Source organism: Miscanthus floridulus, chromosome 17 (assembly GCF_019320115.1).
Source record: "Miscanthus floridulus cultivar M001 chromosome 17, ASM1932011v1, whole genome shotgun sequence".
In the NCBI taxonomy this organism is placed as follows: Eukaryota; Viridiplantae; Streptophyta; class Magnoliopsida; order Poales; family Poaceae; genus Miscanthus; species Miscanthus floridulus.
Window position 1 is genome coordinate 63,661,202 of NC_089596.1, and position 26,613 is coordinate 63,687,814.

The 26,613-nt window shown below is 46.4% G+C and overlaps 2 pseudogenes; one reads left to right on the plus strand and one right to left on the minus strand.

The window, feature by feature from the left end:
* Nucleotides 1-485: 485 nt before the first annotated feature.
* LOC136515708 (zinc finger BED domain-containing protein RICESLEEPER 2-like) lies at nucleotides 486-2,937 on the minus strand (annotated as a pseudogene).
* A 2,698-nt stretch (nucleotides 2,938-5,635) lies between these two features.
* The window catches only part of LOC136515709 (preprotein translocase subunit SCY2, chloroplastic-like), a 28,122-nt pseudogene continuing 7,144 nt past the window's right edge, over nucleotides 5,636-26,613 (plus strand).

A 26,613-nucleotide genomic window follows, 5' to 3' on the forward strand; every position in this document is an offset into this window, starting at 1 on the left:
CCTACTGCGTGGCCGCGCGCTTGTTGGCGTGGTGCGTCAGCCTGGGCGTTCGGTTTTAACCGTTAATTCGGTTCGGTTTATTCGGTTATAAAAAACTTCGGTTTCAGCCTACATCACCTGTTCGGTTCTACAGAAAACTAAAAACCGTAGAATTCGGTTTTGATTTTTTTAATTCGGTTTTTGGTTTTAACCGAATTAACCAAGACATTTTGCCAGCAGCGACAGCAATGCCGAATTACAGAAAATGTACACAAGCAACAGCAGATTACAGCACATATGATATATCAAGTCTTAAGCTGTCAAGCAAAGCAACAACCAGCACTCCAGCAGCACAGAATTACACAAAGTAGTGTCGGCATCTCACAGTACACAAATCAACAAGCCTCAAGACAACAGTACACAATTACATAGATTCAAGAGTTCTTCATTATTCAAATAGAGAAATATTAAACACCCAGTAGCAGCAGCATGCATACACCAAGTGATCATGACTCGGTAGCTGGAGTATCTTCCTTGGAAATGGACAGGCCACCAAGTTCTAAAATAATAGATGATCTCTGTTAGTACAGTGTATGAATCATGAAGCACATTAGAAGCAATTAATAATTTATTATGTTACCTTCGTCAAGCAAAGCCATTTGTTCGGTGTCCTCTTCAACACTAACATAATTTCCTCCATGAATCCAATCATTTGCACAAACGAGGCGCTCAACCATTCTTGGGGTTAGTGAGGTCCTAAAGTCATCAAGAACTCTGCCACCAGCACTGAAGGCTGATTTAGAGGCAACTGAGGTGATAGGAATTACCAACAGATTGCAGGCCAAACGAGATAATATTGGGAATCTTGTTGAATTGGCCTTCCACCACTTTAGAATGTCAAATCCTGTGTCCGGCTCATTATCTTCTGATAGATACTTGTCTACCTCAGATTTGACAGTTCCACCCTCACTGTTAATCTGCTGAGTAATTACCGACATCCACTACTCACTCTTTTGCTGGTTTCGGTTGTAGATTCAGATTCAGTAGGTTGTGGTGCCTTATCTTTTGGGGCATACATTTCCTTGTACTCTTCAAACAAAGCACGAAAATAAGTGTTCACTGTTTTCCACACTTTTTCTCCTATTGTATCCCCAAACATTACCTTAATTCCCATTTTGATGCAATTTGATAGTTTGTATCTAGCATCAATAGCAACACAGAAGAAAACAGTAAAGTTGAGCAGCTGATCCCCCTTATCTTTCTCTCCACTCTTCTCTATGTCCCCCTGCCTCTCACCATACTTCTCTCCCCAGTACTTGTAGTACTTCACTAGCATTCTTGTACCCATTTCCTTGCTCAGATTGTCTTCACTATGGCACCATTCTCTCAACAGAAGTAATACATCAGCAATCTCATGAAAATAAGTGTGAGATGTTGGACGACTTTGTACAAAAACACGGAGAGTGAGGTCATAAAAGTGTTCAAGAAAATCAGCCATCTTCCTAGCATTGTCCCAATCTGCTTTTGCTGGTACCCCTGGACCATTCTCTCCTTCTAATTCTAATCTATAGTATGGGTCTTCATCACTATATCTTTCAAATGCTTTTTGGTACTTCTGTGCAGCATTTAACATAAGGTAGGTTGAGTTCCATCTAGTGTAAATATCTAAGGTCAGAAATGTTTTGCTCTGTACCTTGGCTAACTCAGCACATTTCTTAAATTTTACCAACCTAGATGTTCCACACTTGATAAACTTAACAGCAGCACGGACATGCTGAATTGATTTATCAATTTCCTTCAAGCCATCACCTACTATTAGGTTGATAATATGAGCAGCACATCACATATGCAGGAACTCTCCTTCAGCAAAACAACCTTTTGACTCATTCAAGACCCGCCTCATATACTTAATTGCATTATTGCTTGCACTAGCATTGTCTACTGTTATTGTAAAAACCTTGTCAATGCCCCACTCAGCCAAGCAATTCTCTAATGATTTTCCAATGTCCTCCCCTCTATGGCCCTTAACCAAGAAAAAACCAATAATTTTCTTCTGTTGTAACACACATGTAGTTTTGGCTATTCTTAGCAGTCCATGTGTCAGTTGTGAGGCAAACTCTTTCACAATTGTCCTCAAAAAAAATCTTAAGCTTTTCTTTCTCATCTTCATATACTTTAACACAAGCTCTAGTGATTGTTCTTCTAGATGACAGAATAAATTGTGGACATGCTTTTGCCATAAATTTTCTAAGACCAGAACGTTCAGATAAGATAAATGGTTGTTCATCTTCAATTATCATCTCAGCAAAACTCTTTCTAAGTTCATCCAGATCAAATTTCCAAGTGGTTACAGTACCAATACTACTAGTGCCAGCACATGGTGTTAGTTGCAAAGTTCCTTGATTATCAACTATTGGTTTGTTAGGATTCCTTTTGCAAATCTTCAGATGAGCTTTCAAGGATGACGTACCATTTGTTCTTGAGCTGCAATGAAAGAGGTTGGTACACCACTTGCACTTGGCTCTCTCTTCCCCATTATCGAGTTTGACCTTGCTGAAACTATCCCATACATCAGATCTTAGAGCCATGGGTTTTCTTTTCTTGGATTCTTCATCCGCTTTCTCTCCATCCTTGGTTTGCTGCTACTCCTTGTCTACATCTACCACTCCATTCGCTGACAATCCAGTTTTAGTTTCTTGAGTCTGATTAATCTCACAAGCAACAGTTTCATCTATGTCCCCTATCTAGAAATGAAATGTTCCAAATCAGAACTGAAGAATAGCAAGGAGTACAGGAGAAGACCAGAAGAAGTGAAGAACTGAAGATCGATCTAAACTTACATTGGAGGACTGCTTGGTCCACGCCGCCATTGTCTTGGTCGAAGAACTTCACGAGGGTGGTGCTCGTGCCGGCCGCCTCCTCCCTGCAACTGCGAGCGCCTTCAGGCTCCCTGCTCATCGCCGCTGCCTCTAGACATCACCAGAACAAGAAAACAAGTCCAAATTAATCAATGCAGTGAGTCTGAACTAAAAAGGAAGCATAACAAGTGCAACGCTCCTGACAGCGAATCCTAATCCGCTAACAATCCAAACTTAGTGCCCACACTGGTTAATTTGAAGCAAATTAAGAAATCAATTGAGCACAAGTAACCGATAACGTACGAGAAAGCAAGTCCAAATTAATTAATTAAGCAATGAAATGAGCATAAGTAACCGAACCAAAAGTGTAACAAGTTCAATGTTCCTGATAGATAATCCCAATCAGCTGATTCAGTCCAAATCTAGCGCCCTCACCACTCACCAGTTATTAATAGTTTTAAAGCAATGTTGGTGATGAACCTAACAATTTATTCATCTAGAAAAAGCGCACGTGAGCCCTGACGCTACACTAATCTCCGCTGATGCAACGGGGTGGAGAGGGTGAGCCCCAATACAAAGCAAATCTATAAACCCTAAACCCCAAAATCCAAACCTCGAGCCCCCTCTCAAAAATCCATGGGAAACCCCACCACCACCCCTAACAGAATCTAACGCCACCCTGACCACCAAACCCTAAACCCCAAACCACGCATCGCGCTCACACCCAGACCGACCCTAAAATCCCCTCCCTCCCTGTTTCTCCGCACCAAGCGAAGGCGGTGGGAGCAGCGGGCTCGAAGAGGAAGGCGTGGGGGGAGCGAACTCACCGGAGCACGGGGCGCGGGGGAGGAGCGGGAGACAGAAATGGAGGCGCGCGGGGGTAGGCGCCGCCACTGCAGTTGCTGCTGCCACGAGAGACTGCCTGACACCATGACTGCCTCTGCTTAGGATGGCCGGATAGGGGGTTGGGGATTCCGAATCGGCTCTGAACACTCTGGTTTAGCGTCGACCACCCTCCGATCCAGATCTATCGGAGGCTGCTCGGAAAACTCCAGGGGCTATGGCCCTACCCTTCGGGTTCGCCAACATCACCGCAGCTTACCAAGATGGGCAGATTCGCTGACCAGGTTAAAGACGTCCATCCTCTCACCGACCAGATAGCGCAATATGCCACCGACCAGACATTTCGTCTAAAGCTAAGTCATGCTTTAATATTTTTCTAAATATTCTCCAATCTTCGTTAATTGCCATAATGTTTCTCTGAGCTGTTTTCTCCATGTTTGCTCTCCAAACGATTTTCTGAACCTCTGAACAGTCCTATTGATGCTCGGACGCCTCCAAAGACGGCCCTGTCTTCGGCTCCTCCCTACACGTGCACGAGCATCTGCCCTCTGTGTTATGGGTGGTCGGCAGCGGCTCCTTAGCGATGTATGTTCCTCCTACACGTGCACGGGCTCCGTACTCCACGTTATGGTTAACAGGCTAGCTAGGGCTAGAGACTCAGCTACACACTAACTATTTTGGTGGTTTATATTAAATACATCTTCACACCAACTAATCACCGAGCTACTTACACTATTTCATCGCCATTGCTGATTTTTCTCCGGAGTTCATATATTTGTACATCATATACTACCGTTCTATATATTTGTATTGCAGGATCATCAGACCACTTGGTGCTTGGGCTTCTCCACCGATCAACTGGTCAGACCGCTAGGTCCATAGACTTTGTCACCTACCACTTGATCGGACTATTCATCAGTCGCTTCTACTCAATGTTCACTTCACCACCGACCAGTTGACCAGACTGCTCGTCGCTCGTGCTTCATCGCCAGCTACATCGGTTACTCCTCGGCCCTTGGATTCTTCATGCTCGAGAACTAAGTGGGCACACTTCACCCCACTTCACCTTGTAGACATCGCCAGCTACGCCGAGGACTCCTCGGTGCTCAGACGTCGCCAGCGGCGCCGAAGACTCCTCGGTGCTCGGACATCGCCTGCTACGCGTGGGAACTCCTCGGTGTTCGGACATCGCTAGCTACGCCGGGGACTCGGAGCGCGGACATCGCCAGCTACGCCGAGGACTCCTCGGTGCTCGGACATCGCCGCCTACGCCGGGGACTCCTCGGTGCTCGGACATCGCCACCTACACCGGGGACTCCTCGGTGCTCCGACATCGCCAGCTACATCAATGGACTCCTCGGTGCTCGGACATCGCCGTCTATGCCGGGGACTCCTCAATGCTCGGACATCGCCACCTACGTCGGGGAACTCCTCGGTGCTCAGACATCACCGCCTATGTCAGGGACTCCTCGGTGCTCGGACATCGCCGCCTACGTCGGGGGCTCCTCGGTGCTCCGACATCGCCAGCTACACCGGGGACTCCTCGGTGCTCGGACGTCGCCAGCTACGCTGGGGACTCCACGGCGCTCGGACATCACTCTTGGTGGTTGGATCTTGCTACGTCTCATCGATGTGCTATCAAGCTGCTCCATACTGTTCGGATCAAGGTGTTGATCTTAGGCAGCACATCTAGGGTCTTGATACACACATGTCGGATGACGTCGGCAAAGCTTTCAGACTTCTTTTTCTTTGACCCTACTACAAGATTCATTCTTCATCTTCCAGCAGGCTCGGGGACTAAGTGGGCACACTTCACCTTATGGTGAATGTGCGCTTTTCTCATCTCGAGGCTATGCCCGGGGACTGGCTGCCTGCTCAGCGAGTTTTCTACTTTCTGGCCCTAGCACCACGTGACTACGTCACCTACTGTTAGGCTCGAGGACTAGCTTGGGGGTATGGCCCTCAGTATCCATAAGACAAGACATGGGCCGCACCATCAGAGGTGGCCCAGCCCATAAGATCAAGGTGTGCACAACGCTGCTCGACGTGCACCGCAAGATATTATATAGTACCAAATAGGATACTTTTCTTGTAACCCTACCCGTCTAGAGTATATAAGGAGAGACAGGGGTCCCCTAGTCGCTAGGCTATATCAAGATACATACATCTGTAGTCACGTAATATCATACGATAGCTAATACAAATCAACAGACCACAGGAGTAGGGTATTACGTCATACTGACGGCCTGAACCTGTCTAACTCGTGTGTCTCTGTTGCCTTCTTATTCTTGATCTCACGCTCCTCTGTTGATCAATCTACCTTCCTAGGATACCCCTCGGAGGACTGTCGACGATATTCTATCGACACTCGCCGTCTTCGCTAGGGCTTCGGTGTCCGATGTGGTCCCGTGCGCACGAAGAGGAAGGTGGTGGCACGATAGCAGGGTGAAAGGGCACAGTGTACCGAAACTGGTTCTTGGCGTGGCTGGGTGCGATGGCGGAGGGCGTGGCGGAGGCCTTCTTCCACAGCGAGATCCGCCGACCGCTAGCCTTCACTGTCGCGCTCATCGTGCTCAGCCGCGTGGGCTACTTTATCCCACTCCTAGGGTTCGACCGCCGCCTCATCCCAGACTCTTACCTCAGCTTCTCCCCGCTTCCTATAGGTCTATTCCACTCCTCCCTTGGATTACACGCTGGCGAGTTGTGCACGGGGTTTTGGTTTAGGGAAGCTAATAGAGGCTTTTACATGTATGCCATTAAAAAGTTTGTAATTACACATAAGCCATTAAAAAAATTGACCGCACACGAGTGTCATAATTCTAAACTTCTTTGCTCTCTAAGCCATTCTGTCGGTGTTCTGTTCGTTTTTCACCATTACATGTGGTCCCGGTCAGTGTAAAGGTCCAAAATACCCTTCTCTCGTCCTATCCTCTTACTTCTTTAGTCCACACCGCTCGCGCTTGCGTCCGACATCGGTGGAGCTCGCACCCGTGCTCGCGTGCCGGGAACGGGAAGAGGCTCGGCCGCGGCCAGGGCGCCGAACTCCCTGGCGATCTCCTCCTACGCCGCATCCACCTACTCCCTGGCCTTGTCGTTCACCTCCTAGAGGATGCGGATGTAGGAGACGTGGCTGAAGGTGGGGTCCCGCTGCTGCACCTTGGCCTCCTCAACGAGCATCGCCGTGGCCACCCACCGCTGCTCGGGGAGCTCGATGCACTCCAGCATCTTGGACACGTTGCTGGCGCCGAAGACGTCGTGCATGGCTGCGAAATCGTCCATCGTGAAGTAAGGCGCGAAGACACAGCCCAGCATGCACCTACGCCACATGCTCCTCGTCGTCCAGTATCTCCTCCTTCGCTCGCGTTCGCACCCGGCGGAGCTCGCGCTCACACTTGCAGCCGGCAAAGCCCCGCTCGGCGAAGCTCACGCTCGCGGCCACCATCCCCTTCGTTAGCGGCGGCGGCATTCACGTCTGGCCTCGCGCTCGCGCTCGCGGCCGCCTATCCCCTCTGGCAGCGGTAGCGTCATCCATGCCTGGCCTCGCGCTCGCGCTCGTGGCTGCCATCACCTCCAGCAGCGGTGTCCTCGTCCACTCCCGATGTCGGGTTCATAAACCCGAGGTCCCTCGGGGACCGGCTTCCATGCCCGAGCTCGGCCCAGGAAAACAACATGTAGTTCATGGGCCGGTGTAGGGTCGAGATGGCAGACTAGAGGGGGGTGAATAGTCTTTTCTAAAACTTAATCTCGTCAACTAACCGAAACAAGTGCAGAATTATAACTATCGGTCTAGCCAAGACTACACCCCTCTATCTATATTCACTAGCACCTTTCAAAGATACTAATTAGCAACAAAGATGCTGGACTAGCTAGAGCTCTCCTAACCAATTCTAGAAGCAAGGTCACACAAACCTATACCACTAGTACTTTAAGTGACAAGGGAGCTCCTACACATGCTAGTAAGCAAAAGTAGAAAGCCAACTAAGCTCACTAGCACGCTCAATAACAAGGCAACCAATGCCAAATTAGAGAGCGCAATTACTTAGCTACACAAACTAAGCAATGTGACTAACAAGGTTACGCAAACCAAATTAGCCATGCAAGGGAGCTACTTCTATGCTACACAAGCAAGAAGGTAACTAGTAAGCTACACAAGCTAACTAATTACAAGAGCAACTACATAAGCTTAATATGTATAAAAGTAATTGCAAGCTTGTGTAATGGGGATGCAAACCAACGAGAAGAACAAGGTTAACATGATGATTTTTCTCCCGAGGTTCACGTGCTTGCCAACACGCTACGTCCCCATTGTGTCGACCGCTCACTTGGTGGTTCGGTGGCTAATTGGCATCACCCGCCAAGCCCGCACGTCGGGCACCGCAAGAACCTACCTTGGAGGCGAGGGTAGCTCAATGACATGCTTTACTAAAGTTGCTCTTCGTGGCTCCCACAGGCCGAGCACAATGCCTCTCACAAAGCACTTCTCCAGAGCGCCGCACAAGCTTCTTGCGGGCTTCCACAGAGACCACCACCAAGCCATCTAGGAGGTGGCAACCTCCAAGAGTAACAAGCACCACTGGCTTGCAACTTGATCACCTAGTGCCACTCGATGCAACCTCACAATGCAATCGCATTAGAATCGTTCTCTCACACAATCGGATGATCACTATCAAGTATGTGTGAGATGGAGGGCTCTCAAGCACTCTCAAGCATGGACACAAAGTCCCCCAAGGTACTCAGCTCTAGCCATGGTCGAAGGCCACTTCTATTTATAGCCCCAAGGGCTAAACTAGCCGTTACCCCTTCACTGGGCAACTGTCGGGTCGACCGAATGCTCCGGTCGGATCGACCGGACGCTGGACCACAGTGTCCGGTCGTGCGATGCACGCCACGTGTCACATGCATTCAATGGCATACTTCCAATCTCAATGGTCATCTTCTGACCAGACGCAGCAGCTTCAACTGACCAGACGCTAGACCCTCAGCGTCTGATCGTTTACAGTAAGGTACCGACCCCGACCGGATGTGTCCGATCAATCGTGATCGGACGTAGCCCTGGCGTCCGGTCACTCTCCAGCGACACTGCTTCATCCGACAATAGGACCGGATGCTGTCTCCAGCGTCTGGTCACTTTCAGAGCTAGCGTCTGGTCGACTGACCGACGCTGCATGCTGACTGCTACCATTGACCTGACGCTGAGCCTCAGCGTCCAGTCACTGCGTGACCAGAGTCCGGTCCACACTGTGGGACCCTGTCTTTTCTATAGGGCGCCGGTGGCACCGTCGGACTGTCCACACTCTACGGGCGGACACTCCGCCGGTGGAGTTTCTAACCCTTCTCGCCTCCGTTTCATCACCGAGTTGATCCACATCAACTCCAACTTCATCTCCTTTGTAAATGTGCCAACACCACCATGTGTATGTGTGTTAGCTTTTCACAATCATTTCCCAAAGGATGTTAGCCACTCAACTTATCACACCACTCAATCCTAGTGACGATGCAAAGTTAGATCACTCGAGTGGCACATAGATGACCGATATGCAAACAAGTTTGCTCCTCTTGATAGTACGGCCATCTATCCTAAACCCGGTCATCAACTTCTCTACACACCTATGTCCAGTGAAATGAAATGCCCTAGGTTATACCTTTGTCTTGCGCATTCCATTCCATCTCCTCCAATGTCGATGCAACACATGCACCAACACGATCAACAACGATATGATCCACTTCATATCATCACGTGATCATATTGGTTCATTGATCTTGATTCACTTGCTTTTCACCATTGCCTTCGTCCATCGGCGCTAAGTCTTGCTCAAGCTTCACCGCCATATGGTCCATTGCTCCAAAGCCTCTGACTTGCCCTTCACGCTTGCAACCGGTCCATCAAGCCAAGTCTTGTCTTAATCTTCTCCACCTTGATCACATGACTCAATGTCATGTCACATGTGCAATGAGCTCCTTCATCATCACATGTGTGAGCTTTGCAACATCTCCAAGCCATTTTCACCTTCATGGCATATGTTGCTCATACATATGTACCTGTGGACTAATCACCTGTGTATCTCACATAAACACAATTAGTCCACCTAAGTTGTCACTCAATTACCAAAACCAAACAAGGACCTTTCAGCCGGCCCAAGAGTCTAAAACACAACAGGCCGGAAGGGCAATCCGGTCACTGACCGGAAGGTCTACCCAAAAGAACAAGCGCCCGCTTGTCAACTTCTTTGGCCCACCTCTCCGACCGAAGCACTCGCTTTAGGCACCAGTCGCCTCCAAGCGGTCTCTCCAATCGGAAGGCCAAGCCAAAAACGTTGCTTCCTACTCCGACCCCGCGACTCTGACCCCACAACCGGGGCTCATGGGAACCCTGCTCATCGCTCTTCTCTGACCGGTGCACTCAGAGCTGACTGGAGCTATCCAACCGGGGGCGCCCCGTTCGGTACGAACCAGAAGACGTGTGGGGAAAGGCAAGGCAAGGCTCACAAGTCAAAACCACTGTACCAGGGACCATACCCTGCGCAAAACAATACTCTACAGCCACCATCTCCCCCTATAGTATTGTAGGGGCCGCTAAAACTCCCATATGGTAAGCCCCCCGCGTGTCTCTGAACATCGATCGCGGTATGGGCACTAGGATTTGCTGTACCGGGTGAACATAGCACGGCTCCTCACATGCCACTAGGCATCAAATAGTATTTGTAGGTACCGACGTCCATCCTTCCTGAAGAAGATAGCATGACCTCCCATACACATCCGACATTCTACAGCAACATCAATAATGTTAGGGGCGCCTACCGTCATCCAGTCTTCATCAGCGTGGGCAATAAGGCTTAGAAACATCCGTACTCTCTCCCTCTCACCTGTAAAGCCATCCCCTTCATCTATAAAAGGGGATGCACTCCCTCCAACGGGGGGAGGTCGACTTCTTCAAGTTCAGACTCACTAGATCGATAGCTCACAATCCCTCATGCACACGCTCGAATACCTAGCTGGTAGCAAAGTTCCTGTCACTCTTGGCCCTTCCGGTCGGAGCCGACCGGACCTCTTGTACACCCCATCTTTCTCCCTCTTGTTTGTAACCCCACTACAAACTTCGAGCACCTGGGCTCAGGAATAAAGTCGCCGACCGACCTCGACTGGACGTAGGGCACGTTGCCTGAACTAGTATAGATCCTATGTCATTGAGTGCTAGGCCACCTCTAATCACAACGTACAACAAAACTACAAATATTTACTAGTTGGTCACTTTCTGCACCGACACCCGGCTTCCCCTCGCGCTTGCGGCCGGTAGAGCCCCGCTCGACGGAGCTTGCACTCGAGCTCGTGGCCACCATCCCCTCCATCAGCGCTCATGCTCATGGCCGTGGGCATGCCTGCCGCGCTGTGCCGCCGTGGCCAAGAAGAAGGAGATGGCGGTGCTGCTGATGGTGGCCGCTCTAGCCACGACCATCCTCAAGGTGACCGCCTCGGTGCCGCTGCTCTGCGCTACCGCCTAGCCTAGCCCCGGACACCACGAGCGCGGGCGCGGGAGAGCTCCGCCCTGGTCGCCACGGGCGCGCGCGGGCGAGCTCCGCCCCGGCCGCACACACGAGAAGAGAGATCGAGTTTGAGAGAGAGAGGGTAGAGATGAGGGGGTATTATGGACATTTTGACTGACCGAACCCATTTGTCAGGACTCCTAAACGGTGAAAAACAAACAGAACACCGACAGAATGGCTTGGAGAGCAAAGAAGTTCAGAACGATGGCACTCGTGTGCGGTCAATTTTTTTAATGGCTTGTGTGTAATTACAAACTTTTTTAATGGAATACATGTAAAAGCCTCAAGAAAATAGCCTGTAGTTCTACCTTCGTTTGTGCAGTTGACCTAGGCGATTTCTCCTCAGAATTGAAGCTTTCGTTTTTCCAGCTGGGGATCAGCATCAAATTTCAGCATCTATTGTCATGCAGGTTTGGTAATTCTTATCCTTTGGTCCGTGATGTGCTTATATTTGCCAGTGACAAATTCTTGCATATTTTTTAGTTAATTCTTAATTTTTGCAATGAACAAAGGAAAGTTTGTGAGTTGCATTTTTTTTAGAAAAAAGGAAGTTTTATTCTGATCTGCACTCAACAAAAAATTATTGCAAATTTAGGCTCTGGCTTATAAAAGCAGGCTCTTAAAAAAACTCATAACTATGATGTAAAAAATGACAGCAATATAAGCAGTAAGCCTATTTGAAGATCGCCACCATGTTTGGTGAAGATCTCCATTGCCGTTGTCTCCAGAATATGACTAGGCCACTGGTCGGTCATTTTTTTCCTAGAAAGATGGACTAGAAACGTATCCGATGAGTAGCCCTAAAAACAACCTGTAAATAAGATGATAGTATCTTTTTGTCAAAAACCAAGTCATTCAGCAGAACCAAATAGACCAAATGATTGTGCTTGTTCCCACACAAACTTGAGAGCACAAGTTGTGATCTAATTGCTGAAGCCAAGGAACAAAAAATGAATAGGGTTTCTTGGTGGGCGTAAACCAAAAGCACCAAACAATGTGTGCTACGTGGCCATTGAAAAAAAAGATGTTGAATAGTTTCTTTTTTGTTGCAAAAGCAACAACTCTCATCAGCTCTCCAATTGCGCTTTACAAGGTTATCTTTAGTTAAAATTACAGAAACAACCAAATGAAGATCTTAATTTTAACGGGTAACTTCAACCTCCATACTGCTTTATAGAGGCATTGCAAGTTGGTTCACTAAGTATTTGTACATTTATTGAACTGAGAAATATCCCTGGTTGTTGAGGTTCCACTTAATTGAATCTTGTTAGCAATCAAGTTGCACAAATGCTATTCTTGAGACCAATTCATTCCACTTGGCTAGCTTGTCACCAACTAGTGCTCTGCGGAAAGTAAAATTAAGTGGTCTAGAACTAAAAATCTAAGCAACTGTAATACATTTTTTCCTAGCAATATTGTATAGATGGGTATTGTTCATTGAGAGCCAAGTTTTCAAACAATTTGTCCTCCCAGAACCTAACAAGGGCCCCATTATGTAGTTTAAAAGAATATAAGTCTAGGTAACGATCTTTGAATTTCATAAGGCCTTACCAAAAGTGTGAATCTCCTGGTTTCCAATGTGTTTCCTCTATAGTTTTGTTTTTCAAATATTTCTTTCTAAGAAGTTATTGCCAAACCCCATCTTCATTGATTAATATAAAGAATACTTGCTTAGCAAGCAAGCATTTTGAGTCACAAGGTCTATGATTCCTAAGCCACCTTGTTCCTTTGGTAGGCATAAAACTCCCCATTTTGTCAGTCTATAACTCTTTATTATTTTCTTATGGTTGTCCCCTTGTGAAAAAAAAGATCTATAAAATCTAACTTTTTGAGAATCTCTTTTGGTACTCCCAAGAAGGACATCACATACATTGTTCGTGAGTTGCATGACATCAACTCGTCCAATGGTGAAAGAGTTGTCTCATAGTTCTAAATTTTTGCTCATGAGACAGCTGCTTCACGAAATAAAGACCTCTTTCTCTCACCTCCCTCTCTCCTCATCACAAAATAGTTCTATGTGGCACTGCATGAGACGACCTCTGAGACTGCTAACGTACCAATGTACTTGCCCTATTCTTACTACTATATCCGATTCCATGACCTTGGTTTCCACTGTTGGCTCTACAGATGAGTGAATCCTTAAACATGCACGTACTCTGCCAAAGTGCATGTTTCCCTTAGCATAGGCCAGAAGCCCAGAATTTTGGTAGAGAAGTTTTTTCCCCCACACAACATTCAGAGTTGGTAAATTGCTATTTCAGGCTTGGAAATTGTTCACACGTAAATCCTTAAGAAAATTGTACCATGCATCCTTTAACATTTATCTATTTAGGTATATGAGCTCAAGTTTCAAGAACTTAACACTTTAGGCCCCAAATGTTGCTATATGTTTCACACTTTTGCCTTGCCTAATAAGCACAAGTTACATTGCGCAGAATAAAGATCAGTTTGGATCTACTCATGTAAGTTTACCAATCAATATATTCCCTTTCATGGACCTAGTTGGAACGCCACAAGTTTAAGCCTCTTTTTATGGCACTTGATTTTTCATAAAAATGCATCTTGTTATTTTGATACTGTTGTTACAATAACTGGTCTCTTTTTAAAGGGCGTACCCAGTGCAGAGAGCTCCCGCTCTGTGCGGGGTCTGGAGAAGAGTGTCAGTGGCAAGCTTTACCCTCGCCTGTGCAATGCGAGGAGACCACGACTCGAACCCAGGACCTTCCGGTCACAGGCAGTAAGACTACTGTTTGCACCAGGCTGGTCTCTTTTTATTGAAAAAAAAACATAACAAAAGGTATCTGTTTTAGGTTCTCTGTCATGTTCTTCCAACACTTGAAAAGCTCCGCAAGGAAGGATTAGACGGACATGAGAAAATAAAAGGCTATATGTGTGTGTTTAGTTGTCTATCTTGAACAGTGAGACCGTTTTTTTCCCTGGAAATTATTTGGACTTTTACATACCATTTCATCTAGTTTGAATCCTTTCTTTTGTGTGTAGATGGTGGCTTTCTTTGTGTTTTGCAACTGTGGCTGCTTTTACTGTGTCATGCTATTCCCTGCAGTATTCAGTATATGCTGCAAGTTACAGGTAAACTACCTTTTGGTGCAAATTATTTTCTTCAAAGTACTCCTTCCCCACAAGCATGCTGGCAGGCACCACCATCAGCTCATTGTTTTGTTCCTTTGTTTTTCATGCTGATGCATTATCAGCTGTAAGGGCAATAAGTAATTCGAGGACCAAAGTTTTTATTAATCCTAATTTGTTTGAATAGTAGGAGATATAAATACTCATTTAGTATGTTTACAGCTCTATTTTTTTATTCTTTTGTTACAGGGTTAAGCATATAATTATAACAAGTCTTTTGCTTGTTCTTGGTGCAATGTCAATGACATGGATTTGTGACACCATAACAGAATCTGGATTTGGTAATACTTTACCTCATGCGTATTTGTAATTTATTATAACCTGTCCATGTTCTGAATGTCCTGTGTCTTGTATGGACTAATACACACGTTATGTCATATATTGATGCTGTGCATAATTAATTGTTTAGAAGAACCTTGATATGCTATATTTGTCTTGATACCAAATAAACTAAAATTATAAGAAATATCTTTTGTGTGTGTGTGTGCGTGCGTGGGGAGGGCAATTTTATTTGCAGATCTATATTGTGGAAGAGCTCATGGATGTTTTAATGTATTGGGAGCTTCTCATTCCTGAAAGGCTAAAGTAAATAAATAATTAACTGCCTGTTCTTTTTGGTGTCTGGTCTTTCTGTTCCAACTACTTCATCTGCTGGTACTGGGCTCTTAAGAAAAAACAAGGCATGTATTTGAGTTAGGAGTCATTGGCTTGATTGACGAGTTCAACATGAAAACATATGATAATGTTATTATCAATGTGTCTGTCTTGGTTAGCATTTTTTTTGAAAACACAGGAGAGCTGCGTTTCATTGTGAAAGCATCTAGGCCCCTAGTTGGGTTTCGGTGATTAATGACAATACAAGATTACTATGACTAACATGTGTTTTGTAGATGCAATTAAGTTAGGTCATGGTAATGGAGATCAATTGGGCAATCAAGGTTGTCATGCCCCTACGATAGAAATCGTTTTGGTTTTCAAAGGATGGACGACAAGGTTAAGGATGACTAGTTCTAAGTGTCGATTGGAGTTGGAGTGACACTTAGAGTAGTTTAGGACTTTGTTTTTCCTTTGGCCGTACTATTAAGGGGGGTATGGACGGGTAGCTTGACCTAGGTGAGTCTAGTGAGTTAGGTGTGGTGCACACTTGTTAAAACTAGCTCTAGGTAGCTCCTATGAATGCCTAAGATCCTTTGGAGCAAACTTCATTCACATATGATCGAGAGTTGGAAGTGAATGGAGGGTCAAATACTGACCAGACACAGGCCCCGGTGCGACCGAACGCTGGCCGCAGGGTCCGGTCAGTTCATTTGATCAACAGACTGCGTTCGGTGCGACCGGACGCTGGAGAGGTCAAGTGACCAGACGCTGAAAGGCAGCGTCCGATCGACTCCAGTAAGGTTCTAGAGAAGGGAATCTGCGACCAGACATGTCCGGTCAGTACTGACCGGACCCTGAGGGTTCAGCGTCCGATCGAGTCCAGTAAGGGTTTAATGCGACCGGACACGTTCGGTCAGTGGTGACCGGACCCTGCCAGCGTCCGGTCAACACATTTTTACTGGTTCGCGGGTTGAACTAACCAGAGCGTCCGGTCAATATGACCGGAGCGTCCGGTCACCCCGCAGAAGCTCATAACGGTTCGTTTTTCAGGCTGCCTTATAAATAGAAGCTCCACTCGTGTGTGGAGTCACTTTTGCTCATTCCAACAGCTGAGAAACACGTTTGTGAGTGCCAAGAAGAGCAAGGTCCTAGTGAGGTGATTGAGATTTGAGAATCCAAGAGAGTAGCATCATTAGTGAATCAAGAGTAGTCAAGTGTGCATCCATCTTCTCATTAGGCTTCGTGTGGTCAAGTGAGAGTTCGTGCTTGTTACTCTTGGTGATCGCCTTCACCTAGACGGCTTGGTGGTGATTGGGAGCTTGGTGATCACCCGACGGAGCTTGTGGGTGACCCAACTCAAGTTGTGAGCGGCTTTGGGTGATTCGCCATGACGGAGTATCGAAGAATCAACCCGTAGAGAGCACTTGATCCTTGCGCAGATCAAGGGGGAGCTACACCCTTGTGCGGGTGCTCCAACGAGGACTAGTGGGGAGTGGCGACTCTTCGATACCTCGGTAAAACATCGCCGCGTTCCTCTCTCTCCATTTACTTTGAGCATTTACTTTGAGTATTTACTTTGAGCAATTCAATACTTGTCTTTACATTCATAGAATTGCCATGCTAGAATAAGTTTGGAACATAGGTTGCAAGTCCGTTGTGCGTTAGTTTGATAGAAACACTTTTCTAGGCTCAAGAGGTTAATTGGGCTATCCGTAGGATTTGATTATTGCAAGAAAATTTAGAATTAGCCCAATTCACCCCCCTCTTGGGCATCTTGATCCTTTCAATTGGTATCGGAGCCTCGTGCTCACGTTTTTAAGCTTAACCGCTTAGAGCAAGATGTCTCACGGGGATGGACCTCCTCCTATCTTTGAGGGAGATGACTTTCCATATTGGAAAATCTGCATGGAGGCGTACTTAGAAGCTCTTGACGTTGGTATTCTTAGAGCCGCCTCACAAGGCTTCCCAAAACCTCGGGATGCTACTAACCTACAAGGCGATGAGGTTAATTATGAAAAATGGAATGCAAAGGCTCGCAACACCATCTTTAGAGGCCTTTGCAAAGATGTGTTCAACCGTGTAAGGAACCACAAAGACGCCCATGCACTATGGTCGAACGTTTGTGCACTCCATGAGGGAACCAAGAGTGAGCGTGAGGAACGCTATCATCTTGTGATTAAAAAGCTAAATTCATTTGAAATGCTTCCCAAAGAAAGTGCTAATGAGATGTATTCTCGTTTAAATGTTCTTGTAGAGGAAGTCAATGGGCTTGGACTTACTCAAATGTCACCATCCGACGTTGTGAGAAAGATCTTGAGTGTCCTCCCCATTGACAAATATGGGCACATTGTGACCGTGCTACATCAAGGTGATCTTTCTGCCGCTACACCGACACAAATCTTGGGAAAGATCAATGCTCATGAGATGTACATGCACATCACGCCACAAGATGGCTCATCCTCTACAAAGAAGAAAGAGAAGGACTTAGCATTCAAAGCTAGCCAAGATAAGGGCAAAGCAAGACTTGAGTATGAGAGCTCAAGTGATGAAGAAGATGATGAAGAAAGTCTTGCTCTCATGGTGAAGAAGACCACCAAGATGCTAAAGAAGCTAAACAAGAGTGGCATCAAGTTTGACAGCAAGAGGAAGAAGTTCTTCACTAGCTCAAGAAGAAAGCCAATCTCCAAGATGGATTGCTACAATTGTGGCGAACTTGGCCATCTAGCTCATCAATGCACAAAGCCCAAGAAAGACAAGTTCAAGAATAAGAACAAGGGCAAGAAAGATGACTTAAGTAATGAAGATGAAGATGAGAAGAAGAAGAACAAGCCATACAAGAAGAGAGATGGCAAAAAGAGGGACTTCTACAAGAAGAAGAAGAGTGGAAAGGCCTACATTGTCGGTGATTGGCTTACGGACATTGATTCATCAAGTGGATCATCCGATGATGATAGTGACAATGAGAAGGTGGCCGCCATTGCTATTGATCTTGCATCTTCACCGCCACCATCGCCATCATCGTCTACACACCTATGCCTTATGGCCAAGGGTGAACGCAAGGTAACTAAGAATGATGATAGTAGTGATGATGAGCATGCTAGTGATGATGATAGCAATAGCGATGATGATGATTCATCTACATATGATGATCTTGTCAAAATACTAAGAAAATACACTAAGATCATTAGAAAGAGTAGAGCTACAAATGAAAAGCTTGATGCTAAAAATGATTCACTCTTAGCTAAGTGCGATACATTGGAAAAGGCTAATGATGAGCTTAGAGAAACTAATGATGCTATATCATCCAAACTCAAGGAGCTCAAATCTTCTAAGAAAGAGCTTAAAGATAAACATGATAAACTTGAGTGGGTGCACAATGAGCTCATCACTAGTCACAACAAACTAAAAGATAAGTATACAACTCTTAAGATCAATCATGATACTCTTGTCATTGCTCAAGAATTTCTACCAAATGAGCCACATGATGCTACTAACCATGTTGTTAAGATTGATATAGCTACATCATGTGATGATTTGATTGATGAAAGCATTGAGCAAGGATCTAGTGGCAAAGGCAAGCAAGTGGTTGAGTGCAATGACTATGATGAATATGTCAAGCTCAAGAACACAAATGAGAAGCTCATGAAAGATCTTGAAGAAATGAAAAGCCACAACACCATTGTGCTAGAAACTCTTGATCATGACAAAGAGTTGATTCTTGAGAATGAGAAGCTCAAAGAAGAAAACAAGAAGCTCAAGGAAGAGAAGAAAGATGATGCTCTTAAGGAAGAAAATAAGAAGCTCAAGTTGAAGAAAGAGCATCTCAAGATTGGATTGAGCAAGTTTGCAAGAGGCAAGCACCTCTAAAGTGAGCTACTCATGAACATCGTCATGAAGATGGATAGAAGTGGCATTGGATATGTGGCAAGTATAAAGAAAAAGAAGGCTCAAGTTCAACAACAACAATCAAAGCCAAAGCCAAAGCCAAAGAGATATTTTGAGTGTGGACAAGAAGGCCACTTTGCTCATGAGTGTCAAACTCCACTGCCACAACCCTTGCCCAAGCATGCTAGACCCTTTGCCTTCAATGCTCACTACATGCTTAGAAAGGACTCTAGTGAAAAGATGAAAGTCATGTTCTTAGGTCCCCCTAACAAGAATAGGCCTAAGAAGATTTAGGTGGCTAAGTCACTTGTTGAGAAGGTGAAGGGCCCTCAACAAGTTTGGATTCCTAAAGCTTGAATCTCTTGTGTGTAGGTGAACTACAAGACCGATGAAAGTCATTGGGTTATTGATAGTGGTTGCACTCAACATATGACCGGTGATCCTCGTATGTTCACCTCACTAGATAAAGAGGTAGATGGACAAGAGAAAATAACATTTGGAGATAACTCAAAGGGCAAGGTTAAAGGATTAGGCAAAGTGGCAATATCAAATGACCATTCTATCTCCAATGTGCTATATGTTGCTTCATTGAGCTTTAACTTGCTATCCGTTGGGCAATTGTGTGATCTTGGCTTCCAATGCTTGTTCACAGAGAAGGAGGTTGTTGTATCCAAGGTAGATGACAATCAAGTGATATTCAATGGATTTAGATACAACAACTTATATCTAGTGGACTTCACCTCCGAAGATGCAAATTTGAAGACTTGCCTATTCACCAAAACAACACTTGGGTGGCTATGGCATAGAAGACTTGCTCATGTTGGGATGAGCTCACTCAAGAAGCTTATGAAGAATAATTTGGTGAGAGGATTGAAGGATGTGAAGTTTGAGAAGGACAAGCTTTGTAGTGCATGTCAAGCCGGCAAGCAAGTTGCAAATACTCATCCAACCAAAGCTTTCATGTCAACCACAAGAGTGCTAGAACTCCTACACATGGATTTATTTGGACCAACAACATACAAGAGTTTGGGAAGGAATCTCTATTGTCTTGTGATTGTGGATGATTATTCAAGGTATACATGGGTATTCTTCCTTCATGACAAATCCGAAGTTGCATCTTGTTTCAAGAAGTTTGCCAAGAGAGCTCAAAATGAATTTGAAGTGAAGCTCAAGAAGATAAGAAGTGACAATGGCAAAGAATTTGACAACACAAACATTGAAGCCTATTGTGATGAAGTTGGGATCAAGCATAAAGTCTCCGCAACTTATACTCCTCAACAAAATGATGTAGTTGAGAGGAAGAACCGGACCTTGATCACTCTTGCAAGGACAATGCTAGATGAGTACAATACCCCCGAAGCTCTATGGGCGGAAGCAATCAACACCGCATTCTATGCATCCAACCGCCTATTCCTTCAAAAGTTTCTTGGCAAGACACCTTATGAGTTGCTCAATGGGAAGAAGCCGGACGTCTCCTTCTTTAGAGTGTTTGGTTGCAAATGCTACATCTACAAGAAGCGGCAAAACCTAGGGAAGTTCCAAAGACGTTGTGATATTGGCTTTCTTATTGGTTACTCATCGAAGTCCAAAGCATATAGAGTATTTAATCATGCCACTGACTTGGTTGAGCAAATGGTGGTACAAGCACAAGATGTTGATGCTCCACAACCTCCTCCCCAAGTGGTCAATAGAAGAAATACACCTCTCCTACAAGATCATCCACAAGATCTCATCATAGGGAGTCCATCAAAGGGAGTAATGACTCGATCTCAAAAACTTACTTCATTTATTGCTCATCACTCTTTTGTCTCTTGCTATGAGCCCACCAAGGTAGAAGAAGCTCTTAAAGATCCGGATTGGATCAATGCCATGCATGAAGAGTTGAACAACTTCACTCACAATGAAGTTTGGACTCTTGAAGAGCGACCAAAAGGTGCAAGAGTCATTGGAACAAAGTGGGTGTTCCGCAACAAGCAAGATGATCAAGGTGTTGTTGTGAGGAACAAGGCAAGACTAGTTGCAAAGGGGTTCTCTCAAGTTGAAGGTTTGGATTTTGGAGAGACCTTTACACCAGTTGCAAGATTAGAAGCCATCCGTATCCTACTTGTGTATGCATCATATCATAAAATAAAACTATATCAAATGGATGTGAAAAGTGCATTTTTAAATGGCTTTATTAATGAACTAGTCTATATTGATCAACCTCCCGGGTTTGAAGACCCTAGATATCCTAATCATGTTTATAGGTTGTCCAAGGCACTATATGGGCTTAAGCAAGCCCCAAGAGCTTGGTATGAGCGCCTTCGGGACTTCCTCATTAAGAAGGGCTTCACCATTGGGAAGGTCGACACCACACTATTCATCAAGAAGCTTGATGGGCATATCTTCATTTGTCAAGTATATGTTGATGATATCATCTTTGGATCATCAAATGAAGACTCATGCAAAGAATTTGGTGAATTGATGTCGAAGGAGTTCGAGATGTCAATGATTCGAGAGCTTATATTCTTTCTTGGTTTTCAAGTCAAGCAAATGAGAGAAGGGATTTTCATCTCTCAAGAGAAATATATAAATGATCTTCTCAAGAGATTCAAGATGGATGAATGTAAGCCAATCAAGACACCAATGCCAACAAATGGACATCTCGACCTAGATGAGGGAGGTAACACGGTTGATCAAACTCTCTACCGCTCTATGATTGGTAGCTTATATTTAACCGCATCTAGGCCCGACATCATGTTTAGTATGTGTATGTGTGCTAGATTTCAAGCTAGTCCTAAGGAAACACATTTAATTGCCATAAAAAGAATCCTTAGGTATCTTAAGCACACACCAAGCATTGGCCTTTGGTATCCCAAAGGAGCTATATTTGAATTAATTAGCTATTCCGATTCAGATTATGCCGGATGCAAAGTTGATAGAAAAAGCACATCCAGAGGGTGCCATTTGCTTGGTAGATCACTTGTGTCTTGGTCCTCCAAGAAACAAAATAGTGTGGCTTTGTCCACCGCCGAAGCGGAATACATTGCCGCGGGTGCTTGTTGTGCACAAATTTTATACATGAAACAAACTTTGCTAGACTATGGTGTAGTTCTAGAAAAAGTACCTCTTTTGTGCGACAATGAAAGTGCAGTAAAACTTGCAAATAATCCGGTTCAACACTCTCGCACCAAGCACATAGATATCCGCCATCACTTTCTAAGAGATCATGTTGCTAAAAATGATATATCACTAGAAGGTGTAAGAACCGAAGATCAATTAGCGGATATCTTCACTAAACCGCTAGATGAGGCTACATTTTGTAGATTGCGGAATGAGCTCAATGTACTTGACTTTAGCAACTTCACTAAAAATTGAGCTTGTATTGTCCCTTGCATTCATTGTAATATACAACATGTTTAATTTTTTGCAATGCATATAGGGCTTGTCTAACATGATTAAGATAACCATCGGAAAGCGTGTGAAGAAGCTTAACCTTGGATCAAACTTGACAAGCAACTAGATTTACTTCCAAAGTATTCCATATGCATGGATGTTGTTTTGTCGTTTTGTTCCATTTGCCCTCTTATTGCCTATTTTCTTAAAAAGAATTATAGCCTAAGGCAAAATATTTTGAAAAATATGAGGGTTTGAGAGAGGTCACTCACATCAGTCCCAATTAGTGTTTATTTGGATCTTATTCAAAGTTGGGACTTGATTGGGAATAGGCAGCGCGAAGAAACTTTGAAGATTTGCTAGAAAAGGTGCACCGGACACCGCTGTCCAGCGTCCGGTCAGTTCACAGGAGGTGAACTGCTACTGAAGGAGTGACCGGACGCTGCGTTTGTGCGTCCGGTCAGGAAGGGATCTAGCGTCTGATCATTTGAAGAAGGAACAGGCTATACTGACCGGACCCTGCCTGCGTCCGGTCATGGACCACCGGACGCATCCGGTAACGATTCCAGAGGAATTGGACCTCTCTGGAATCGACCGGACGCTGGGTGGTAACGTCCGGTCGCTACCACCGGAGCGTCCGGTCAGTGGATCTCACGCGGCTTCACGACTCTTCTTCCGTTTTCTTATCTGTTGCGTTGGGGGACCTATTTAATCATCGCCGTACCTTTTTGCCCCGTATCTTGCCGAGCCCTAGCTAGCGCCGCCACAGCTCCTCCGTGCCTCCAGCGACCGCGTGCCACCGCAAGCTCGCCGCAGTAGCTCCCTTGCCCACACCGCCGAGCACCTCACCCGCCACTGCGCCTCACCGTGCGCCCTAGCCACCATGCGCCTCCCGCGCCCAAGCCACAGCGCGCCTCCCGCGCCCAAGCCACCGCGCCACCACAGCCGAGCCCGCTGCCGAGCACCTCGCCACGCCGTTGTCGCCTGCATGTGCCACCGTCGGCTCCTAGGCACCGAGCGCCACTCAAGGCAATTTCCAGTGCCCTAGCCCTACCTCCTCGTTGGTAAGGCCAGACCGTTGTTCCAATTTTGATTTGCTTGTGACCTAGATCAAATTGCAATGCACTGGTTTCAAATCATTCAGGGCTTTCGTCTACCCTAACCCTAGTTGGTTCCGAGGTTCCCCCGCATGACACGTCTCTTCTTCTCTTGGATCGCCGGTTCGTCAGGTAGAAAGCCTATCGTCTCAATTTCATACCTACATTGCTTGCTTTCTAGGGCTTTCGCATATATTAGATATATTGTATTTATTTGTATATCCATCTATTCCATCGTGTAGTGAGTCGGTGCCGTTGAGGTTCTTGTGGCAGTTGGTAGTCAACTTGGAGCCAAGCTCATGAGTAAGGATCGAGGCCAAGCCTTGGGAGTGTCAGTTTAACAGTTGATCTTCATCAGCGGTAGTTCATCCTCTTGTCAGATCAGATGGCTCGCACGAAGATTGTTGGTGGTGGTCCAGGAGATGACGATCGGAGGCCCCCGCCTCGCCAGCCTGTAGGATCAAAAGGTAAGACAACAAAGCAGGTGACTTCAAAGAAGCGCAAGTACCCCGACGCAGAGACAGTGAGAGCAGCAGTAGTCGCTGAGGCCGTAGAGCGTGCCGAGAGAGGAGGTGCCCGTAGTGGAGTTGTCATAGCAGATCATCTGGCACCCGATGCTCAGGGCAGACTAAGGGAGATTGAGCGACTTCATGGTAGTCCACCTAGGACTGTCATGATGGCAGGACGTCGTCTGGCTATTGAGGAGCCTTAGCATCAGGGGGAGTCCTAGCAGGAGCCACAGCAGCAGCCCCCACCAGCAGAGCCTTAGCCAGCTCAGGAGACTCAGGAGGGCTAGTAGGCCAAGGAGACCGAGCTAGCACCCCAGCTACGCCGCTCTGGTCGTACCAGTGCTACAGTTCCACCGAGGCCAGCTACACAGCGCAGGGGTTCACGCCCACCGCCCAGACCACAGGGTCCGCCTCCAGTGGTACACCTTGACTTGAGGGCCGCCATAGCCAGACAGGTTCACCAGTTGAGGTTTGTTGAGTTTGACGTGTGGTTCCCTCCGAGGAGGGATGAGAGAGCAGCAGAGGGCTTCTATACACCGCTCCAGGAGAATTTCTATAATGCTTATCTCAATAGTAGGGCAGTGTTCAGATCTTAGAGAGTCTGTAGTATAGAGTCTATTGTGGCAGCAGCTGGAGAGCACATCCGCCCCTACTTGTCATATTTGTCGGGGCTCATAGATCTGATTGGCCGGACAGGAGTATATGTACCATCTTAGGTTCGGCAGTTTTATGATTCACTCTATGTTGATCCGCATCACAACTTCATACACTTTGCATTCAACGGCAGAGACTATAGGGTGATGAGTTTCAGGGCCCGGGAGATACTGAGGTTACAGGATCAGCCTGTCAAATTGCATGAGGTATGTTATGGACAGCAGGAGCCTCCTAGGCATCCTCATGGAGGGTTGGTGCCCCCTACTGATCTTATGCGCCATTGCTTCAAGGAGCCCTTTGGTGAGGGGTCGAGGAGGAACCCCAGTGACCTGACTCCTATAGCTCGAGTACTAGAGGCTATTATCAGGAGGACACTACTTCCCAGGTTGGGATACAGAGAGGATCTGACTCGCTTACAGCTCTGGCTTCTTAATGCCCTGATGCAGCAGATCGTGTTCGACATTTGGGACCTCCTTCTATCAGAGATGGAGGATACTATAACTGAGGGCTTCAAGGGTCGTAGGCAGCTTCTGTATGCACATTGGATCACTTTCCTGATGCTTCAGTTTGTGCAGGTTCGGACCCCAGAGATGGTTGCCGAGTACAGAGGTGCCACCACAGAGTTTCCAGCATATAACATGGCATAGAGGATCCGGCACAGCACACCATAGGCACCCGCTCGGCCCAGTCGTCGTCCAGATGTTCTAGAGTTAGTAGCTCAGCAGGACGAGATCATCAAAGGCATAGCCACTACTGAGGAGGAGTAGCTTGAGGCACAGCAGGAGATGACCGAGTCCAATGACAGTTCGGATGATGACTGTCAGCCGATTCCTTAGATGCCTCCACGCAGACACGATGCAGAGGCCGGCAGTTCCAGCTCAGCTCCACCTGCACCGTAGATAGACCCCGCATTGATTGCTATTCTTGAGCAGATGTAGCAGGATCAGACACGATAGGCACAGGAGACCGCTACCAACTTCGCACAGTTTCAGGCTCGTCAGGACGAGTTCTAGCGGCAGCAGTAGCTCCTCCAGCAGCAGCAGCAGCAGATGCATCAGCAGCAGTTACTCATGCAGCAGCAGCTTATGGGATTTATGTAGCATGTAGTAACAACACTTGGGGCCCCACTGCCACAGCCTTCGCCCCAGCTTGCTCAGCCTGCCACCACTTCGACGACTCCAGCTATACAGCCCAGTGGGCTTTAGAGTCAGGGACAGCCTCTAGCTCAGTTTGCTTCACCTACAGTTCAGGTATCCCAGTGGTTGTCCTCACTAGTGGTAGCCCCGCAGTTCACTCCATATCACACGGGCTTCTCACCGGAGCAGTCACCCTCGCTATTCGTGCCTGACACGTTAGTCTCCAGGAGTCTTGGAGCATCCTTCAGTGAGTTGACCAGCATGCCTACACCGCCTCATATGCATACTACCGATCCTTCTACAGCAGCCCCAGTCGTTGTGACTAATCAGAGGCTCCCCTCGTCTGTCGCCTCGTCAGATCCTACGACAGACATCCCAGCAGCATCACAGGCAGCACCTGCCCCAGCTCAGACCTAGACCGCTTCAGAGACATTGCTAGCCACAGAGGGTCAGTCAGTTCAGAGCTCAGGGTTAGATGATGATGGCGTCCAGTTTCAGCTTGCTCCTCGTACCTCAGCGTCTGGCTCATCCGCTGCAGCCCCGCAGACCGACCCTTAGGTTTTGGTGTTTGACGCCAAAGGGGGAGAGGGTTCGAGTATGTAGACTCAGGGGGAGCGTCGTTTAGGGGGAGCTAGTTATCTAGTATTAGCTTATTATATACATTTGGAGTTCTATCTGTGTGATACACTATTATTTTTATGCATTCGTGTGTTACTTTCATGCATATTATTATATCTATGTGATAGTGCTATCTACGTGATTGTGATATATGACATGTGTGCTCTCTACTTTACATTATTTATATGTCATATCACTTGCGTTATGCTCATTTGCCTTTGCTTCCGCTTTTATACTCCGATGCAAATGAGCTTTATTACGTGTACTCTTGCTTAATTCATATCCTTTGAGTACATTGTGTTGGCTTGGGTCATATAAGCTTGACTAACACTTTTGTTCTTATCGACAAAAGCTTATATGAACCAAGCCCGTCA